Source organism: Heterodontus francisci, chromosome 29 (genome assembly GCF_036365525.1).
Source record: "Heterodontus francisci isolate sHetFra1 chromosome 29, sHetFra1.hap1, whole genome shotgun sequence".
NCBI lineage: Eukaryota > Metazoa > Chordata > Chondrichthyes > Heterodontiformes > Heterodontidae > Heterodontus > Heterodontus francisci.
Genome location: NC_090399.1, coordinates 18,969,239 through 18,990,711, shown reverse-complemented (window position 1 = coordinate 18,990,711; position 21,473 = coordinate 18,969,239).

The window sequence follows — 21,473 nt, the reverse complement described above, 5'->3', positions numbered from 1 at the left end:
CTATATAAATGCAAGTCTTCATGTTTATTTACCACATGCCATATTTACCATACAGTTGACCGTGGGCGACCGATGAGATGCCCGACGTCTCACGTTCTGGTCGATGTCCGGTTTCTCCCTCCATTCCTCAGCACCACCCCCCTCCCATGCCCCCTGATCCCCTGCTACCCCCTGACCCCTCCCCCTCTCCCGCTGAGTTCTACTGCTCATGATCCGAAGGCCCTAAGGAATCCAGTCCAATTCCAACCACATTGGCCATGATCTTGTTCAATGGCAGAAGAGCCTCGAGGGGCTGAACGGCCTCCACCTGATGGAGACAGTTAGGGGAAGGGTTTCAAAATGGACGATCTGGGTTTCATTCTTTGAGTGGCCTGCCCACATACTCCCAGAACGAGAGGCAAACGTCAGCTTGTCAGCTCCAGTTTCAATATTTGCTTCTGTGCCTCCTGGGTGGGGTTTTTGGTTTCCTTCCTTGAGTCTTATTTCTGGCTGTCTGGTTAATGCATTTTGCATTCGATTGCTGCAGTACAAACATGACCGAGGTTCAGAGAGGTCAGAGAGAGGTTGAGGTCTATCAGGAAGTGCTGCTCCCTCACACACTCCAGTCTAAAAGAAAACACCAGCAAAACCCGGCCAACAGCTTCAAATTAAAGCCAAAGCCAGGTTGAATTCCCTGAGGTAACACATCACCGCTGGGCACATGTTGGGAGATGGATTCCAAGTCTGTAATGTTACAAGCTCCTATTTCTTCTGTTCTTATTAGCTGCAAATTTCTCTCCTTTGAATCTGCCCCATGGCATCTATGGATTTTTCAGGGAAGGTTCTGTTGAAGAAGGAAGTTCGGTTAAAGCAGGGTTGTCCAACCTTTTCGGGCAAAGGGCCGCATTGCGATTTCTGCTCTGCCCAGGAGGGCCAGTGAGCAAATTCCGAAAGACAAAGGCATTAACAATTTATCTTACTAATAAAAACAACGACAAATGTGCATTTTTGTGAAGAAGCTTTAAATGAGAAGGCTAATTTATTGACTTACTTTCTCGTCACTGTGTTGAAAATCGATTTCGTGACACACCTGGCATTGTTTTTGCTTTAATAAGTAGTCAGTCTTTGCCCGCATACTTGATGTAGCGATGCAGAGTATTCTGGATAGATGTCCATCTTTCAGGAGAGACCTTGATCTCTCTCCACCACCCACCCCTCCCCCCCCTCTCCGTGCTCTCTCTCTCTCTCTGTCTCTCATCCTCCTCTACCCACGCTGTGTGTGTATGTGTGAGTGTTTGTCTCTCGTTCTCTCTTCTCCCCCACCCCCCCCACCCGCCCCGCTCACCCCATCTCTAGGACTAGGGGACACAAATTGAAAGTTCTGTGCAAAAGATGCAGGGGAAATATGAGGAAGCACTTTTTTACACAGCGGGTGGTAATGACCTGGAACTCGCTGCCCACAAGGGTGGTGGCAGCAAAGACAATCAATGACATCAAGAGGAAGTTGGATGGTCACCTGAGAGAAATAGACTTGTAGGGCGAAGGGGATCAAGCTGGGGAGTGGGACTGACAGCATAGCTCCGTGGAGAGCTGGCATGGACTCGATGGGCTGAATGGCCTCCTTCTGTGCCAAAAATAAATGACTCTTTGACTCTCGCTCCCTTCTCTCTGCCTCTCTCACTCCCCTTCTGTCTCTGTCTCCTTCTCTTTCTGTCCCTCTCTCTCCCCCCTCTCTCTGTCTCTCTCTCTCTCTCCCCATCTCTCTGTCTCTCTCTTTACCCCCTTTCTTCCCCATCTCCCCCCTCTCTCTGTCTCTCTCTCCCCCCTCTCTGACCATCTCTGCCCTCTCTCTCTGCCCCTCTCTCCCTCCCTCTCTCTGCTTCTCTCTCCCCTCTCTCTCTGTCCCTCTCTCCTCCTCTCTCTCCCCCTTCTCTCTGTCTCTCTCCCCCTTCTCTCTGTCTCTCTCTCTCCCCCTCTCTCTGTCCCTTTCACTCCCTCTCTCTGTCCCTCTCTGCCCCCTCTCTCTGTCTCTCTCTCTCACCCCTCTCTCTGTCCCTCTCACCCCCTCTCTCTGTCTCTCTCGCTCCTTCCTCTCTCTGTCCCTCTCTCACCCCCTCTCTCTGTCTCTCTTGGTCCTCCCTCTCTCTGTCCCTCTCTCTCTCTCCTCTCTGTCTCTCTCTCCCACTCTCTCTGTCTCTCCCCCTCTCTATGTCCCTCTCACCCCCTCTCTCTGTCTCTCTCGCTCCTCCCTCTCTCTGTCCCTCTCTCCTCCTCTCTCTGTCTCTCTCTCCCACTCTCTCTGTCTCTCTCACCCCCTCTCTCTGTCTCTCTCGGTCCTCCCTCTCTCTGTCCCTCTCTCTCCCTTCTCTCTGTCTCTCTCTCCCCCTCTCTCTGTCTCTGTCTCTCCCCCTCTCTATGTCCCTCTCACTCCTTCTCTCTGTCTCTCTCGCTCCTCCCTCTCTCTGTCCCTCTCTCCTCCTCTCTCTGTCTCTCTCCTCCCTCTCCCCCCTCTCTCTGTCTCTCTCACCCCCTCTCTCTGTCCCTCTCTACCCCCTCTCTCCACAGTCCCCACCCCCCCCCGTGATTTCTGTGTTCCCCGCTCAGTGTTCCCTGTTCCCCCTTTCCCAGTTCTGCCTGTATTATTTAAGTTGGGGTGAGCGGAGGTAGGAACTTGCCCACTCTGCAGGGTACATGACATTTACTGAATAGCACGAAAGCAGCAGGGATGGCCGATCCCAGGGCTCCTGTGCCACATTACACCAATCAGCGCTAACACTGCCTGGGTAATCCCTGTCAGTCAGAGAGAGTGACCAATCACAGGCATGGATCCCCCTGCCCGTCAGACACAGGTCCCACCTACACCCTCCGCCTGATGTCGAGGGGAGCCGTCAAGCACAGCTGAGCCGCAGGCAGATTGACGGGACGGATGGGAACCTTCAGCAGGCTGGGCTCTGGCCCATGGGCCATATGTTGGACAACCCTGGGCTAAAGGTTTATAAAAAAACACTGGTTTGGCCTCAGCTGGAGTACTGTGTCCAATTCTGGGAAGGGTGTGAAGGCACTGGAGAGGGTGCAGAGGAGAGTTTTACTGGAATGGCACCAGGGATGAGGGATTTCAGTTCGGTGGATAGATTGGGGAAGCTGGGATTGTTCTCTTAGAGCTGAAAAAACTAAGAGCCGATTTGGTAGAAGTGTTCGAAATCCACGAACCGTTCTGATCGAGTAAACAAGGAGAAACGGTTCCCACTGGCACAGGAGTCGGGAGCTAGAGGACACAGACTTAAGGCAATTGAGAAAGAATTCAGAGGCGACATGAGAAAATATTTGTTTTCCACACAGCGAGTTGTTGTGATCTGGAGCGCGCTGCCTGAAAGGGCAGTGGAAACAGATTTGACAGCAACTTTCCAAAAGGAAGTGGATAAATGTGTGAAGGGGGAAGATCACAGGGTCATGAGGAACCCAATAGGGCAGTGGCACAATAGTTTTACTAAAGAGCAGGCAGGGCACAACGGACCAAATGGCCTCTGTCACTGCTGCATGATTCTACGTCCTCACAGGGACATTTTTATGCGAACCCATCCATCAAGAAAATGACGGGATTAGGTGCAACACTGGTTTCACAACCCAATGCAATTTTAATCTTCATTGAAGTCAATGGACAGTGCTATTGGTGGAGTGTAAAACCAGCATTCCACATGGTCCCATGGGAATCCCACCCAGAAAGTTTGGTTAAAATAGTTCACAAAGGTTTAGGATTAATGGACGTTCCTCGAGTTGGCAAGTGATGTACCCCGAGGGGTCACTGTTGGGCCCCTGTTTATCATGAACTTGGACATAAGTAACGCAATATTGAAATTGGAGACAACACAAAAGAAAGCAAAAGAAAAAGGCCCAGGAAGGCAGTGACAGGTTAAGAGAATGGGCAAACAAGTGGCAAGTGCAGTTTAATGAGGAGAAGTGCCAGATAAAGCATGAAGCAGGGGAAAAGAAGGAACAGATCGTAGGATCAGGCAGCACGGAAGGAGGCCATACAGCCCACCTTCTCTGTGCCAGCCCATTGAAAGAACGCTCCATTTAGTCTCACCCCTCTGCCCCATTCCCATAGCCCTGCCAACATTTTCCTTTTTTAAATCTGTATCCATCAGCCCTTTAACAACGTTGACCTGATGTAACTTTCTTCCTGTCCATGCTTCAATTTCAGTAACTTTGAAATACACTCAGCACAGTTCAGGAAGCGAAGGCAGCTGCACCGATCCACTATTCACATCAAACATGCTGTAAGTATGCCAGCTCCCAGCTTTTCTGCTGACGTTTTCACTTTCGGTTAGACTCCAGGCTTCCTCTTATTCGGCACAGTCACTCCCAGAGAAGAAAGTTGTGGTTCATAGCAATCTCTTATTTCTCATTTTGCTCTTTTCTCGGAATCGCTGTGCTCACCCAGGCTAGGCACTGACCCGCCCCCTGCCACAGGGGGAAAAGGCCGGGCATCCAAAGCAGGAGCTCCCTGGATCGATGAAGATGCAGAGATCAAAATGAACAACAAACAGGAGGCTTTTTTTTCAGTCATTCATGGGATGTGGGCGTCACTGGCCAGGCCAGCATTTATTGGCCATCCCTAATTGACTTTGTGAAGGTGGTGGTGAGCTGCCTTCTTGAACCGCTGCAGTCCATTTGGGGTAGGTAGACCCACAGTGCTATTAAGGAAGGGAGTTCCAGGATTTTGACCCAGCGACAGTGAAGGAACGGCGATGTAGTTCCATGTCAGGATGGTGTGTGACTTGGAGGGGAACTTGCAGGTGGTGGTGTTCCCATGTATTTGCTGCCCTTGTCTTTCTAGATGGTAGAGGTCGCGGGTTTGGAAGGTGCTGTCGAAGGAGCCTTGGTGCATTGCTGCAGTGCATCTTGTAGATGGTACACACTGCTGCCACTGTGCGTCGGTGGTGAAGGGAGTGAATGTTTGTAGATGGGGTGCCAATCAAGCGGCCTGCTTTGTCCTGGACGGTGTCGAGCTTCTTGAGTGTTGTTGGAGCTGCACCCATCCAGGCAAGTGGAGAGTATTCCATCACACTCCTGACTTGTGCCTTGTCGATGGTGGACAGGCTTTGGGGAGGCAGGAGGTGAGTTACTCGCCTCAGGATTCCTAGCCTCTGACCTATGATAAAGCCAAGGTCATAATTCAGTAGAGAACCAAGCAGAATACAGAAGGTACAGAGCAGGATGTGAGAAAAGGAATTGGAGGAGCAAAGAAGAATAGATTAGCAGGTCAAATGAAAAGGGAACCCGAAGGGCTATGAAACTGGACGGCCCTTCCAGAGAGCTGCCACAAGCTGAATGATTGTCTGCTGTGCTGAGAGATTCTCTGATGGGATGATAAACAGGGGGCAGTAGGAGGATGTGTGGCACAGAACCCGTCACATCCTGTGCCACTGAGAACATTGAGGGTGATGGTACATTCCTGCCATGTTCCCCTTCTTAAACCCTACCTCATCCTCATCCCGTTGCCTTCTGACGGTGTGATCCAGGATTTATTCCTTTCCAATCCTCACAGCTTCCCTCAAAGCGCCCCCACCCCCCCCACTCCAAATCTGCCCCTTCTGATTTTATGCTTTCAGATACCCAGTAACTGCCACCTGGCCAACCATAGCAACCTCAGGAGGAAGAGAGAGAGACAGAGAGAGAGCAGCACCAGGCCACTGATGTGGAAGCAGCTTCTCTTGATCGGACACTCGCAGACAGCAGCTCAGACACTGGCGCTATGCGATCTTCAGTGGGCTACTGAAGGGTTGGAATCTGTACCAGTGGACTGCAGCCAGGCTAGGGTTCCTGTGCACATTCCTCGGCATTTTCTACCCTTCTCATTTAGTGGCTGTCCTCCTTAACACCCTTCTGTCACTTTTGCAGCTATGCCCAGATGCCTGTGTATTATTTGACAGTCGATCTCAGCAATGTTTATCAGTTCAATCTCAGATGCGCCGGCTATTTGCGTGGCAGGGTGCTGCTCATTTTTAGCCTGGCATGACGTCAGAGAAACAAACTCAATCTTTCCTGATAACAATTTCACATCTTTTGCAATCTCATCCCAAGTTAGGTATTCTCTGTGACAAATCCCTCCTGACTCCCCAAAGCCCCTCCAATACCTGTAATGGATAAGTCTCCATCTGCTGGTGTCCCTGTCTCACTGCACCCAGTTACACCTATCTCACCATCACCATCTGCTGGTGTCCCTGTCTCACTGCACTCAGTTACACCTATCTCACCATCTCCATCTGCTGGTGTCCCTGTCTCAATGCACTCAGTTATACCCATCTCACCATCTCCATCTGCTGGTGTCCCTGTCTCAATGCACTGTTACCCCCCTCTCACTATCTCCATCTGTTGGTGTCCCTGTCTCAATGCACTCAGTTACACCCATCTCACCATCGCCATCTGCTGGTGTCCCTGTCTCAATGCACTGTTACCCCCTCTCACCATCTCCATCTGCTGGTGTCCCTGTCTCACTGCACTCAGTTATCACTCAGCCAATTTTGTATCCATGCTGCTACTGTCCCTTTTATTGCATAGGCTCTAACTTTGCTGACAAGCTTATTGCGCGGCAGTTTATCAAACGCCTATAGGAAGTCCATGTACACTACATCAACTGCATTACCCTAAACAACACTGTCTGTTACTTCATCAAAACACTTAGACAAATTAGTTAAGCATGATTTGCCCTTAACAAATCCATGCTGGCTTTCCTTAATTGATCAATATTTGTCCATCTTCATTCTTCCTTCCAAAAAGCATCACTTAAACTCTCTCTGCATTAAATTCCATTCTGCCGAGTGACAGGAAACAGAGAGTCATAGTAAATGGAAGTTGTTCGGACTGCAGAAAGGTTTATAGTGGAGTTCCCAAGGGTTTTTTGGACCAATGCTTTTCTTGATCAATATTAATGTACAAGGCACAATTTCAAAATTTTGGGATGACGCAAAACTTGTGAACAGTAAGGAGGATAGTGTAGAACTTCAAGAGGACAGACAGGCTTTTTTTATTTGTTCATGGGATGTGGGCGTCACTGGCAATGCCAGCATTTATTGCCCATCCTGAATGACCCTGAAGAAGATGTTGGTGAGCTGCCTTCTTGAACCGCTGCAGTCCTTGGGGTGTAGGTACACCCACAGTGCTATTAGGAAGGGAGTTCCAAGATTTTGACCCAGTGACAATGAAGGAACGATGATATAGTTCCAAGTCAGGCTGGTGTGTGGTTTGGAGGGCAACTTGCAGGTGGTGGAGTTCCCATGCATCTGCTGCCCTTGTCTTTCTAGGTGGTAGAGGTTGCGGACTTGGTAGGTGTTGTCAAAGGAGCCTTGGTAAGTTGCTGCAGTGCATCTTGTGCAGCTTTGTCCAAATTGCCCTGCGGGTCAGGATCCGGCCTGCCAAAGGTTTCCATCCGGCCTGGTGGATGTGAACTATACCTGGGGCTGTTTCTCATCCTTGCCAGGTCTCCATGACTGGAGATGGGAAATTTCCCTTCGTCTTGTTCCTACAGACTAGCCTTTTTTTAAATGTCGTGCTGTCAGTTTCACAGCTGACAGCTGCTGAAGCAGAAACGCCCTTCCCAACTTTGTCGTTTTCTGACTTTTTTTTTGAAGCCTGTCAGAACACCCTGAATCTGTCCAATGAGAGAGTTTTCTCCCCATTCCCATTGACTCCAGGTTTGCTGGGGCTCCGAGATACCATACTTGGTCAAATGCTGCCTTGATATCAAGGGCAGTCACTTTCATCTCACCTCTGGAGTTTAGCTCTTTTGTCCATGTTTGGACCAAGGCTGTAGTGCATATATTTGCTGATGACAAAAAAAAATTGGCCGTGAAGTTGATAGTGAAGAGGATAGCTGTAAACTCCAGAATGATATTACTGGTTTGGTTGAGTGGGTGGAAATGTGACAAATGGAATTCAATCCTCAGAAGTGTGAGGTAATGCATTTGCAGAGGGCAAACAAAGTGAGGGAATACACAATAAATTGGAGGATATTGAGATGGGTAGAAGAAGTGAGAGACCTTGGAGTGCATGTCCACAGGTCCCTGAAGGTGGCAGGACAGGTTGATAGGGTGATGAAGAAGGCATATGGAATGCTTTCCTTTATTGGCCGAGGTATAGAATACTATAGCAGGGATGTAATGTTGGAACTGTATAAAATGCTGGTTAGGCTACACCTGGAATATTGCGTATAATTCTGGTCACCATATTACAGGAAGGACATAAGTGCTTTGGAGAGAGTGCAGAGGAGATTTACAAGAATGTTGCCATGGGCTTGAAAATTGCAGCAATGAGGAAAGATTGAATCAGCTTGGGTTGTTTTCCTTAGAACAGAGGAGGGGTGACTTAATTGAGGTGTACAAAATTATGAGGGGGCAAGATAGAGTAGACAGGAAGGACCTGTTTCCCCTAACGGAAAGGTCAATTACCAGGGGTCACAGATTTAAGGTGATTGGTAGAAGGATTAGAGGGGACATGAGGAAAAGCTTTTTCACCCAGAGGGTGGTGTGTGTCTGGAATTCATTGCCAGGAACAGTGGTGGAGGCAGAAACCCTCAACTCATTTAAAAGAATGCTGGACATGCTCCTGAAGTGCTGTAACAAAGTGAGCAGTAACGTCACAGGAAAACTGCAAGGTGATTAGTTGGTGAGTAACAGTTGTTAGGGAATAACTCGAAATAGCTGGGTAAGTAACTAAAAGTAAAGGGAAAGGTCTACAGTTTTTTAAATACAGTTTATGTGGTTTTTTTTAGGGAATCATGGTCCCTTGTGTAAATAATCTACTTTTTGGGTAATTTAGGGGAATGAATTAAGGGCAAGCCATGGCAGGGCAGCTCGGCAGCTCGTGCTCCTCCTGTGCAATGTGGGAACACTTCCAGTTTCCAGGGTGAACAGGTGTGCAGGAAGTGTCTCCAGTTGCAGCCTCTTGAAATCCGCATTTTGGATCTGGAGCAGCAGCTGGAGACACTGTGGAGCATCCGTGAGGCTGAGATCATCGTGGATAGCACGTACAGGTAAGTGGTCACACCGCAGGTAAAGACTGCTCAGGCAGAAATGGAATGGGTGACCGCCTGGCAGAGTAGAAGAACTAGGCAGGTAGTGCAGAAGTCCCCTGGGTCCATTTACCTCTCTAACAGATTTTTACTTTGAATACTGTTGGGGGAGATAGCTTCTCAGGGGAATGATGCAAGAGCCAAGCCTGTGGCACCACGGGTGGCTCAGCGGCACAGGAGGGGAGGAAAAGGAGCGGGAGAGCTACACTGAAAGTATCCACTGTTTTTTTCTATGCCCATTTGATCATCTTGTAATAGTGACCCCAGATCACTAGCATCAATTGCTACTTTGAAGGGCTTAGTAAAATTTGGACTAGCCGACAGTGGTTCATGAGTTAAAATTGCCTTTAGCTTTTCAAGAGATGCCTGGCATTCACCTAAACTCACTACCTTGGTTTCTGTAGCAAATCTATTAGTGGAGCAGCTATAGTACTGAAATTTGGTGCAAACTATCTGTAGAAACCACACATCCCCAAAAATCTCATAATTTCACGCTTAGTCTTAGGAATAGGGAACTCCACCAAGCCTTGTACTTTTGCTATTCTTGGCAACACTTGTCCTCGCCCCATTATATGCCCGAGGTAGGTCACTCTTCCTTTTGCGACTTTGCTTTTTGCCAGATTTACAACTAAATCAGCGGCTTGCAATTTTTTCAACAGAGTTTCTAGAATGTTTTAAGTGTTCCTTCCAAATGTTACTCTATATTAGCACATCATCAAGATACACTACACAGTTGGGAACACTGGCTACCACTTGATTCATTCGTCTCTGAAAGATTGCTGGGGCATTTTTTTTTAAGCCTGGATGGCATCACTCAGCACTGGTAAAGACCGTCTGATGTGACAAAAGCTGATATTTCTTTAGCTCAGGGTGTTAAAGGAACTTGGCAGTATCCCTTAAACAAATTTGTAAGAAAAAAAGGCACTGCCCACTCTGTCAAAACAAATGAGGAATTGGGTAGGAGTCTGCTGTTGTTATTGCATTGCCTTTTCTGTAGTCTATGGGTTGACCCATCAGGTTTGGGCACTAATATTATTGGTGAGCTTCAGCAGCTTTGACTAGGTTCATTTATGTTCTTTTCCAGAATGTATTGGATTTCTGCTTTTACGTGGGCCTGTTTGTCTGGACTTAAGTGGTAAGGATGCTGTTTTACAGGAAAGGATTCCCCTACATCCACATCATGTGTGGTGAAGGTTGTACATCCTGGCTTATCCCTACAGACTCTTTTAAGTGCTGTGAGTAGCCTTGTTAGGTCTGCTTGTTGTTCTGCATTTAAATATGAAAGCGTGGCGTCCAATCTTCCTAGCCATTCTGTATTCGCTAACCGAGGTTCAATTTGAGAATTGTCTAGGCCTCTTTCTGCCTCATTCTCACTATCCCTTTCATTCTTAACTGTCCCTGTTATCTGACATGTCTGTGCTTGCTTATCCTCCTCCTGGCGATCATCTTTTTTTAAACATATTGATATGACACAGTCAACTCTTTTTCCTGTGATCTAGAGTGTCAATCAAATAATTTATCTTACCAACTCTTTTGACCACTTTAGACAGACCACTGAAGTATGTTTTTAATGGTTTACCCCATCAAGGTAATAATACTAATACTTTAAACCCTGGTTGAAATGTTCGCATCTTTGCATTCTTGATGCCCATTTTTTCATAGTGGTTTGGGATGCTTTAAGGTGTTCCAGAAACTTTGTGAGCCTTTTCCGGAACATGGATACATAGTCTAGTATGGGAAATTCATTCCAGTGCTCTAAACACCTGTCTTTGATTAGTTTTAGAGGACCTCTTATCTTATGTCCATAAACCAATTCAAAAGTACCAAAAACCTGTAGACTCATTTGGTGAATCTCTAGTGGCAAATAAAAGAAAGTCTAGCCCTTTATCCCAATCATGGGGCTATTCATGACAACGTGCCCTAATCATTGTTTTGAGAGTTTGATGGTACGTTGTCTAAAACTCCATGTGACTGTGGGTGATATGCTAAAGAATTTAACCGTTTGATACCCAAATTACCCATGAAATATCTTGAAATATCTTAGACATAAAATTAGAACTTTGATCCAATTGAACTTCGAGTGATAATCCATATCTCATAAAGAATTGGGTTAACTTCTACACGACTACTTTAGCAGTAATTGTCCTCAAGTGAATGGCCTCTGGAAATCTAGTAGCCATATCCATGTCCTGCTTTTGTTTTTGGTAAAGGTCCTACACAGTCGACCAATACCCCACTAAATGGTTCCTCAATAACTGGTATGGGAATTAGAGGTGCTGGTTTTTGGGCAGGTTACTGTTTTCACATCATCTGGCATGTATGGCATGTTTAACAAAATTGTACCACATCCTTTGTAAGACCTGGCCAGTCATAATGTTGACTTATATGTGAATTAGTCTTCAGGATCCCCAAATAACCAATAGCATTTTCATGTGCTAAACTTAATAATTGCCAGTGATATTTAGGTGGTACCACTTTGTGTCGAACAACCGTCCAGTTTTTGTCTGCAGGTCGATGAGACGGTCTCCATTTCTTCATCAGAACCCCGTCTCCGCCTTATGGAATTCCTTTTGCCTCAGCTTCTGTCAGAGCTGACTGTGCTATTTCATGTAACTCTGGATCAGCTTGTTGTGCTGTGATTGAAGAAGATTTGTTAAATATCTCATTTGCATTATCTAAATCCCCAATGAAAGTTTCATATATTCGGCTATGGTACCAATTTTACTTCCAACAATGGAACTTGCTTCGCCATTGCTCGGGTTACTACACGTGCTGGAAATATTCCAGGAACTTGTTCCTGTAATTCTTCTGTTTCTTTAACTTCACTGGATTTCTCTGTGTCTCTGGGAGAAATTGTTACTTTTGCTCTGGCCAAATGATTCTGTGGCAGTAAGTCAGTTTCATTTACCGGCAAACTATGGACAACTCCTACAGTTACCATCCCAGACATTAGATCACACTCTAAGTGCTCTCTCTACAAAGGTATGGATATATACTCCTCGCCAATACCATTTACTAAAATCTTAGCATTCAGTGTGCTGTCTGGTGGAAATGTTGTACCTTTCTCCAGCAAGAGAGTTTGGATTGCTCCCTAGGTATAATGATAGGTTTGCCTCAATTGAGAGAAATGGAATTCCTTTTGCTTTTAACAAGAATTCCCTACAACTTTCAGGCATCTTATTCTCAACCCCGACACTCACTTTGGTTTTTGTATCTGATTCTACAGCAATTGTCAAAGCTGCAACCTGATCTGCTGTACTCTCAGTCAGAGCCCCTTTCTCTGCATTAGCTTTGTGTAACCAAACAAGTCCCATGGGTTTGCCTCACAACATCCAGCATTCTGAATGAAGATATCCTACCTTGTGACAATGATAGTGCTTTGGCTTGCAGACCTCACTTTTATCCTTAGCGTCTTCTTTTCTGGCCTGAGGAGAGGATCCCAGGGCATTCCCATCTATCCTAACTTGTACCTGGCTACGTTTCTTCCTTTCACTCTTCCACCTTCTATCCTTCTTGGGTTAGTAGAGGTGATGGACAAAGGGTTTTAGCTTATTCACAAGCTCAAATTTAGATTTTGACTGCTTGCCTGACTTTGAAACCTTCTGTTTCTGTACATGAGTTCTCACCACTGGAGGGATTTAATTTTCAAACACTTCCAAGAAAATCGATTCTCTAAGGTTCTCATACATAGCTTCTATCTTTACTGCCCATATCCATAAATCAAAATTAATTTGTCTTACCCTCTCAAATTCTACATAATTCTGCCCAGCCGATCTCCAGAGGTTCAGAGATTTCTATCGGTAAGCTTCAAGGACTAACTCATACGCAGAAAGAATAGCATTTTTTGCCTTCTCACAATCTGTGGAAGCCTCTTCAGAAAGCATGGTATAAACTTCATGAGCTCTGCCCATCAACCTGTTTTGCATAAGCAGTGTCCAGCTTTCATTTGGTCATTTCATTTGTTTGGCTATTTTTTCAGAAGAAATTAAAAATGCCTCTACGTCCTTTTCCTTAAACTTAGGGTGAGCTTGTTTAAATTTAAACAGCTTTTCACTGAAATCTGGGTTGGATTCAGATTCGTCCTGCCCAAAATTTTTCCTGGAGTCAAGACTATCCTTTTGGCTTAGCTCCATCTCTCTTAATTTGAATTCTCTCTCTTCTCTTTCACTTTCTCTCTGAATTTTAAGGTTTCTTATTGCTATTTCTTTTTCAGCTTAAAGTTTTTTTCATTTGTAACTGAATATTAGCTAATTCAACTACATCACTCTCTGACTTCCTCTCTCTACTTCTTCTTCTTCCAATTTCAAATGTTGCACGACTACAGTCATTATCTCTGCTTTTTTAGCACCTGATTTCAATTCTAACACCAATTGTGCTGCCAAATCTTTTAGTTTAACTTCAGTTAACATTTCCAAGTCTCTGAGGGACACATTCTCCTTTCCCAGAGAAGCTGCAGAAACTGCTAATGCCATTACATTGGTGTAGACATTACCTTTTTGCACAAGAAACCTGGTTCTTTTATTTTGCTCTTTCAATGATTATTATTCACCTTAATTAATGTTATCAGCATTGGATTTAATCCCGCCAAGAGCCCCCAATTAATGTGTTATGACTGAGGCGGGATGAGTGCACTGTTAATTCAGTCCCTCTTCTCCATGCGTCACAGCACAGCAATAGATTTTCCCGCTTACCAGAAGCTATCCAATTCCATACTCTATTTGTCCCCTGGAATAAAGCACAGCAACCAGGTTTCTTTAAACAACAACAAAATCAACTATTTATGAATAAACTAAGTCTTAACCAACAAGGAGACAAATCTATATATGAAAAGCACCTTATTTCCCTAGCCCTCATACACACACACATGCATTAGAAAGAAATGTTAAGTGGGCGAAAAGGATTTTTTTTGGTTTGCAGCTGTTTCTTAGGAATAGAAGGAATAATAAATTAAATCAGTTTGTCACGTTCTGGTAGGAAATTCTTCAGTTTGGTGAGGTGTCCCAAAGTTGAATCGCCGGATGCCACTCAAAGTCTCTCCTGGAAAGGTTGATGAACAGTCTGTGATGGGTAGGCATTCAAGGCAATTCAACTGCAGCAGCCTTCACATAGGTCTTTCAGCAGGGGTGTACTGCAGGTCTGCTTAGGTCTGATATATAGCAGTATAGCAGTTAAAGTTTTTTTCAGATTTCAGGATTTCTTAAAACATAGGAGGCAGCAGGAACCATACCTGATGCAGGGATTCTTCAGAGACAGGAGGCAATAGGATTCTGCTACCTCTGATATACAGGGGTTTATTCACAAGAGATGCAGGTTTCCTTTACAGAGAAGTAAAACTTTTTCTGTGTCTTCCTCCCTGCTCTCCAGGCAGGTCTAAGCCAAATTTCAAAATGCCTGCTCTTTGTCCAACTCACTGTTTTTTTAGAGGGTGCAAAGTGAAAGCAAAACTGTCCTGAGCACACCACATATCCAGACATAGAGTCTCCATTGTTGTTCAAAGTTGCTCTGAGGAGGTCAAACCCCTTTGCTGGTTTCCTTGAAATTGCCTGCTTTCCTGTTCTTGTGTACACAGTCAGCTTCCTTTCAAAGCATCCAAACATTTCAGCCATTTGCAGGTTTCAATGTCCACTGATAAATCCTATCTCAGTTTTTTTAAAAACACACAGAATTCTAAGATTTTACTACAAAAATAAAAATCTTCTAATAATATAAAAAGAAAAAATTCTGACAATCTGTGGAAGGCCAGTCACTTAGTAGAAAGAGAAAAGGCAAGTGATTGATGTTTTGAATGTTTATCTTTCCATCAGAACTCATGTTGGGGTGTTATTATAACCCTGAAACCCCAATGACCTTTTCTATTTCAGATTTATTACATTGGTAGATTTGTTTTTATGTTACTGTTCACACCAGGTCTCTGCTGTTACAGAAATGTAATCTGCTCTGAGCAGATACAGAAGAAGAAAGCACCATTGTTTTATTTCAATACGCCCCTGCCTGTGCTGTGTGTGTCTTGGCTCTGATGTGAGCACTCTGCTTCTGCTGGGATGCTAATGGCCTCTGCTATGTTCTTCATGTATCTGCTGGAATACACCCTGGCTCTGCTGGGACACTTCAGGTGATTGATGCTCCTTTCTGCTCCTCTTTTCCTGCTCCTGTTGTCCTGAGTAAGATCTGGATCTCACTGTGTGACCAACAACAGAGCCCGTGATCTTTCCTCCATTACATCCACAGTTGTCTTGCTGAGTTGTCCACCTGTTGCCCCACCTGCACCTTATATTAAGATTGAGAAAAGTGAGCATCTTGTATGTCCTCTTATTTAAATGCCAGTCACTGACTGAGCTGGTGGATGGGAGACATGCTCCAGTCCTCAGCCTCAGGCTGTGACTCAGTGAGGTAGAGCAGCCCAAATGTACATTGCCCTTCCCCCACCCAGCTCCTGTGGGCAAGTGTCTGTAATTATCTCACCCGTGCAGGCAAAATTCATTATTACAGAGTGTTGTTCTGTGGTAGTTTGACAAACTACATTACCTGATTAAAGCAGGAATTTGTAATGAAATTTGGTGTTTTAAAGACCAACTCTATGGCATTTTAATTTGTTTGCTCTCATTTGAACACTCTGATGGGGGAGGGTGAACATCCAGAGGTCTTGGTCCATATCAGTAACAATGACATAGGCGGAATGGGGGATGAGTTCCTGCAGGTAGAATTTAGGGAGCTGGGAAAGAAACGAGAAAGTGGGACCTTAAAGATAGTAATCTCCACATTAACAGTCTTTGTGTCTCAGATTGCAGCAGTGTGAAGCAGACCTGGATCAAAGCAGGATGAAGCAGACTGGGAGCATTGTGAAGCAGGCTCGTAACAGTGTGAAACAGGCTGGGGGCATTGTGAAGCAGGTCGGGAGCAGTGTGAAGCAGGTCGGGAGCAGTGTGAAGCAGGTCGGGAGCAGTGTAAAGCAGGCCGGGAGCAGTGTGAAACAGGCCGGGGCCAGTGTGAAGCAGGCCGGGGCCAGTGTGAAGCAGGCCGGGGTCAGTGTGAAGCAGGTCAGGAGCATTGTGAAGCAGGTCGGGAGCAGTGTGAAACAGGCCGGGGCCAGTGTGAAGCAGGTCGGGAGCAGTGTGAAGCAGGTCGGGAACAGTGTGAAACAGGTCGGGAGCAGTGTGAAACAGGGCGGGAGCAGTGTGAGGCAGGTTGGGAGCAGTGTGAAGCAGGCCGGGAGCAGTGTGAAACAGGCCGGAAGCAGTGTGAAGCAGTTCGGGAGCAGTGTGAAACAGATCGGGAGCAGTGTGAAGCAGGCCGGGAGCAGTGTGAAGCAGGTTGGGAGCAGTGTGAAGCAGGCCGGGAGCAGTGTGAAGCAGGCCTGGAGCAGTGGGAAGCAGGCCGGGAGCACTGTGAAGCAGGCCGGGAGCATTGTGAAGCAGGTCGGGAGCAGTGTGAAGCAGGTCGGGAGCAGTGTGAAGCAGGCCTGGAGCAGTGTGAAGCAGGCCGGGAGCAGTGTGAAGCAGGCCGGGAGCAGTGTGAAGCAGGCCGGGAGCATTGTGAAGCAGGTCGGGAGCAGTGTGAAGCAGGTCGGGAGCAGTGTGAAACAGACTGGGAGCAGTGTGAAGCATGCCGGGAGCAGTGTGAAGCAGGCCGGGAGCAGTGTGAAACAGATCGGGAGCAGTGTGAAGCAGGCCGGGAGCAGTGTGAAACAGACCGGGAGCAGTGTGAAGCAGGCCGGGAGCAGTGTGAAACAGATCGGGAGCAGTGTGAAGCAGGCCGGGAGCAGTGTGAAGCAGGCCGGGAGCAGTGTGAAGCAGGTCGGGAGCAGTGTGAAACAGACCGGGAGCAGTGTGAAGCAGGCCGGGAGCAGTGTGAAGCAGGCCGGGAGCAGTGTGAAACAGGCCGGGAGCTGTGTGAAGCAGGTTGGGAGCCATGGAGTGCTGACTTGGGTTGCATTAGAGTGCTGAAGTGGAAGTTTGGAGACTGAGGGTAATTAAGGGTTAATTTTTATCTTAAGTCTAGTATGTCTTTTATTTAGCAGATTAACTTAGCAGTTGCTGTTTGGGTTGGAGAAGGTGAGTTTTCGACCAGTTTTAAACAGGGTTCACTCAGGCTCTGCTTGCAGCTGTACCTTGTTAATTAGCGAATTGGCTTAAACCATCTTCAGGGGCCAGAGTCAGTCAGTATAAAAGTGGGCCATCTTACAGTGCTGACCTTGTTTTGCAGTGGAGTGCTGACTTGGGTTGCATTAGAGTATTAAGTGGAAGTTTGGTAACTGAGGAAGTTCGGTGAGGAGGAAGTGAGGAGCTTGTTTCATTTCCTACCTGTCCTCAGAGTGAGGGGAGCCGAGAGTTTCCAAAGAGCACAGCTGACTAGTGAGTAAGTCCTGGTGGGTATTTTTCAAAGTGGATTGAATTGTAAGTCATTGTTTTAGCAAAACTTAGTTGTTTTTTAAAATTATAATCTTCTAAAGTTTTAAATTTAAAGGGTTTAGTCGTGGCAGGAGAGCTTGAAGCCATGGTTTGCTCCTCTTGCTGCATGTGGGAATCTGGGAACATTTCCAGTCCCCGGGACCAGCATGTGTGCAGGAAGTGTGTCCAGCTGAAGCTCCTGGAAGCTCGGGTTTCAGAGCTGGAACGGCAGCTGGAAGCACTGTGGAGCATCCGTGAGTCTGAGGGCATTGTGGATAGCATGTATAGAGAAGTGGTGACACCGCAGCTGAAGGGACTTGAGGAAGGAAGGGAATGGGTGACCACCAGGCAGTCCAAGAGAATCAGGCAGGAAGTTCAGGAGTCCCCTGGGGTCCCGCTTGCAAATCGGTATTCCAATTTTGGAGGCTGGTGAGGCTGGTTCCTCCAGGGAGTGCAGACAGAGCCAAGCTTCTGGCACCACAAGCAGCCTGTCTGCACAGGAAGGGGGAAAGAGATGAAGAGCAATAGTAATAGGGGGTTCTATAGTCAGGGGAACAGATAGGCGCTACTGTGGCTGTCAACGTAACTCCAGGATGGTGTGTTGCCTCCCTGGTGCCAGGGTCCGATATGTCACTGAACGGCTGAAGGACATCCTGAAGGGGGAGGGTGATAAGGCAGAGGTCACGGTACATGTTGGTACCAATGACATAGGCAGAAAGAGGGATGAGGTCTTGCATCAAGAATTCAAGGAGTTAGGCAGTAGACTAAAAAGCAGGACCTCTTGGGTTGCAATCTCTGGATTACTCCCAGTGCCACGTGCTAGCGAGTATAGAAATAGGAGAATAGCACAGATGAATGCGTGGCTTAAGAGTTGGTGCAGGAGGGAGGGCTTTAGATTCCTGGACCACTGGGACCGTTTCTGGGGAAGGTGGGACCTGTACAAGCGGGACGGTCTACATCTGAACCAGAGGGGGACTAGCATCCTTGCTGGCGGGTTTGCTAGTGCTGTTGGGAGGAGTTTAAACTAATTTGGCAGGGGGAGGGGAAGCACACTCCTAGCAGAATAGGGACACAGCTAAACACAGGAGAGCGAACAAGTCAGTGAATACAGCGGAAGTACGTTTCAAGGGAGTAAGACCAGGATGGAAGGCCTCTATTTTAATACCAGGAGTATTGCAGGTAAAACGGTTGAGTTAAGGGCAATGATTGACACGTGGAATAGTGATATAGTAGCCAGCACGGAGACATGGTTGAGGGAGGGGCAGGATTGGCAGCTCAATATCCTGGGATATAGAATCTTCAGGCGAGACAGAAGAGGGGGTAAAAGAGGAGGGGGCATTGCAATATTAGTTAAGGAGTCCGTTACTGCAGTAAGGAGAGATGATTTCTTGGAGGGGGCATCAAATGAAGCTTTATGGGTAGAGTTTAGGAATGAAAAAGGGACAGCCACATTGCTAGGTATTTATTATAGACCCCCAGATAGTCAGCGGGAAATTGAGGAGCAAATATGTGCGCAATTTGCAGAGGTGTGTAAAAATAATAGGGTAATTATATTAGGTGATTTCAACTTTCCCAACATTAATTGGGATAGTCATCGTGTTAAGGGCTTAGATGGAGTGGAGTTCTTAAAATGTATACAGGAGAACGTTTTAGCTCAATATGTAGAGGATCCAACAAGGGAGGGTGCAGTGCTGGACCTAATTTTGGGGAATGAAGCCAGACAGGTGGTTGATGTGTCGGTGGGGGAGCATTTTGGTGATAGCGACCACAACATGGTACAATTTAAGCTTGTTATGGAGAAAGAAATAGACATGTTGTTAAAAAAAAGGTTTTGGATTGGGGGAGAGCGAATTTTAGTAAAATAAGGTAGGATCTGGCCAAGGTAGACTGAAAAGAGTTACTTGTCGGGAAATCTAAAGAAGAGCAATGGGGGGCATTCAAAAAGGAAATGGGGAGGGTACAGGCCCAACATGTTCCCTCTAGGGTAATAGGTAGGAGCAACAAGCCCTGAGAACCATGGATGACCAGAAACATTCATGGTACGATGAGAAGGAAAAGAGAGGCTTTTAGCAAATACAAGGAGAGCAAATCAATGGACGCATTAGTGGAGTACAGAAAGTGAAGGATGGAGCTTAAGAAAGCAATTAGGAGAGCAAAGAGGGGATATGAGAAAGCTCTGGCTGGTAAAAGTAGGGAAAATCCCAAGATATTCCATAAGTATATCAATGGGAAGCGGATAACCAGGGAAAGAGTAGGACCCATTAGGGACCAAGGGGGAAATTTGTGGGTGGAGCCAGAGGACATTGGTAGGGTGTTGAACGAATACTTCACATCTGTCTTCACTCACATCAGTGGGTAACTTGATAAGGTGGATTCAAAACTGGCTTAGCTGTAGGAGACAGAGAGTGATGACAGACGGCAGTTTTAGTGACTGGAAGATAGTGTCCAGTGGCGTACTGCAGGGATCTGTGCTGGGTCCCCTATTGTTGGTCATTTATATAAATGACAAAGATGACTATGTGGGGGGTAGGATCAGTAAGTTCGCGGATGACACAAAGATTGGCCGAGTGGTTAACAGTGAGGTGGAGTGTCGTAGGTTACAGGTGAGGTGCCAGAGGATTGGAAGTCTGCGAATGTTATACCATGTTTAAAAAGGGTGCGAGGGATAGGCCTAATAATTATAGACTGGTCAGTCTGACCCTGGCAGTGGGTAAATTATTGGAATCAATTCTGAGGGACAGAATAAACTGCTATTTAGAAAGGCATAGATTAATCAGGGATAGTCAGCATGGATTTGTGAAGGGAAGGTCATGTCTTACTAACCTAATTGAATTCTTTGAGGAAGTAACAAGGAGGATTGATGAGGGTAGTGCAGTGGATGTGGTCTACATAGATTTTAGTACGGCACTTGACAAGGTCCTGCATGGCAGACTGGTCAGTAAAATGAAAGCCCATGGGATACAGGGGAATGTGGCAGGTTGGATCCAAAATTGGCTCAGTGACAGGAAGCAAAGGGTAATCGTCGACAGATGATTTTGTGAATGGAAAGAGGTTTCCAGTGGCGTTCCACAGGGCTCAGTGTTGGGTCCCTTGCTGTTTGTGGTATATATTAATGATTTGGACTTAAATGTGGAAGGCATGATTGGGAAATTTGCTGATGACACAAAAATTGGTCGTGTCATTGAAAGTGAAGAAGAGAGTTGTAAACTCCAAAATGATATCAATGGTTTGGTTGAGTGGGTGGAAAAGTGGCAAATGGAATTCAATCCAGAGAAGTGTGAGGTAATGTCCTTGGGGAGGGCAAATAAAGTGAGGGAATACACAATAAATGGGAGGATATTGAGAGGGGTAGAAGAAGTGAGAGACCTTGGAGTGCATGTCCACAGGTCCCTAAAGGTGGCAGGACAGGTAGATAGAGTGGTGAAGAAGGCATATGGAATGCTTTCCTTTATTGGCTGAAGTATAGAACACAAAAGCAGGGATGTAATGCTGGAACTGTATAAAATGCTGCTTCAGCCACAGTTGGAGTATTGCATACAGTTCTCGTTGCCACATTACAGGAAGGACATAGTTGCTCTGGAGGTTGTACAGAGGAGATTTATAAGAATGTTACCAGGGCTTGAAAGTTGGTGCTATGAGGAAAGATTGGATCAGTTTAGTTAGTTTTCCATAGAACAGAGGAGGCTGAGGGATGACTTAATTGAGGTGTACAAAATTATGAGGGTCCTAGATAGAGTAGACAGGAAAAACCTGTTTCCCCTAGCGGAGAGGTCAATTACCAGGGGGCATAGATTTAAGGTGGTTTGTAGAAGGATTAGAGGGGACATGAGGAAAAACTTTTTCACCCAGAGGGTGGTGGGTGTCTGGAATTCACTGCCAGGAACAGTGGTGGAGGCAGAAACCCTCAATTCTTTTAAAAGGTACCTGGACGTGCAGCTGAAGTCCTGTAACTGGCAAGGCTATGGACCAGGTGCTAGAAAGTGGAATTAGTTTTTCAGCTGGTATGGACATGACAGGCAGAATGGCCTCCTTCTGTG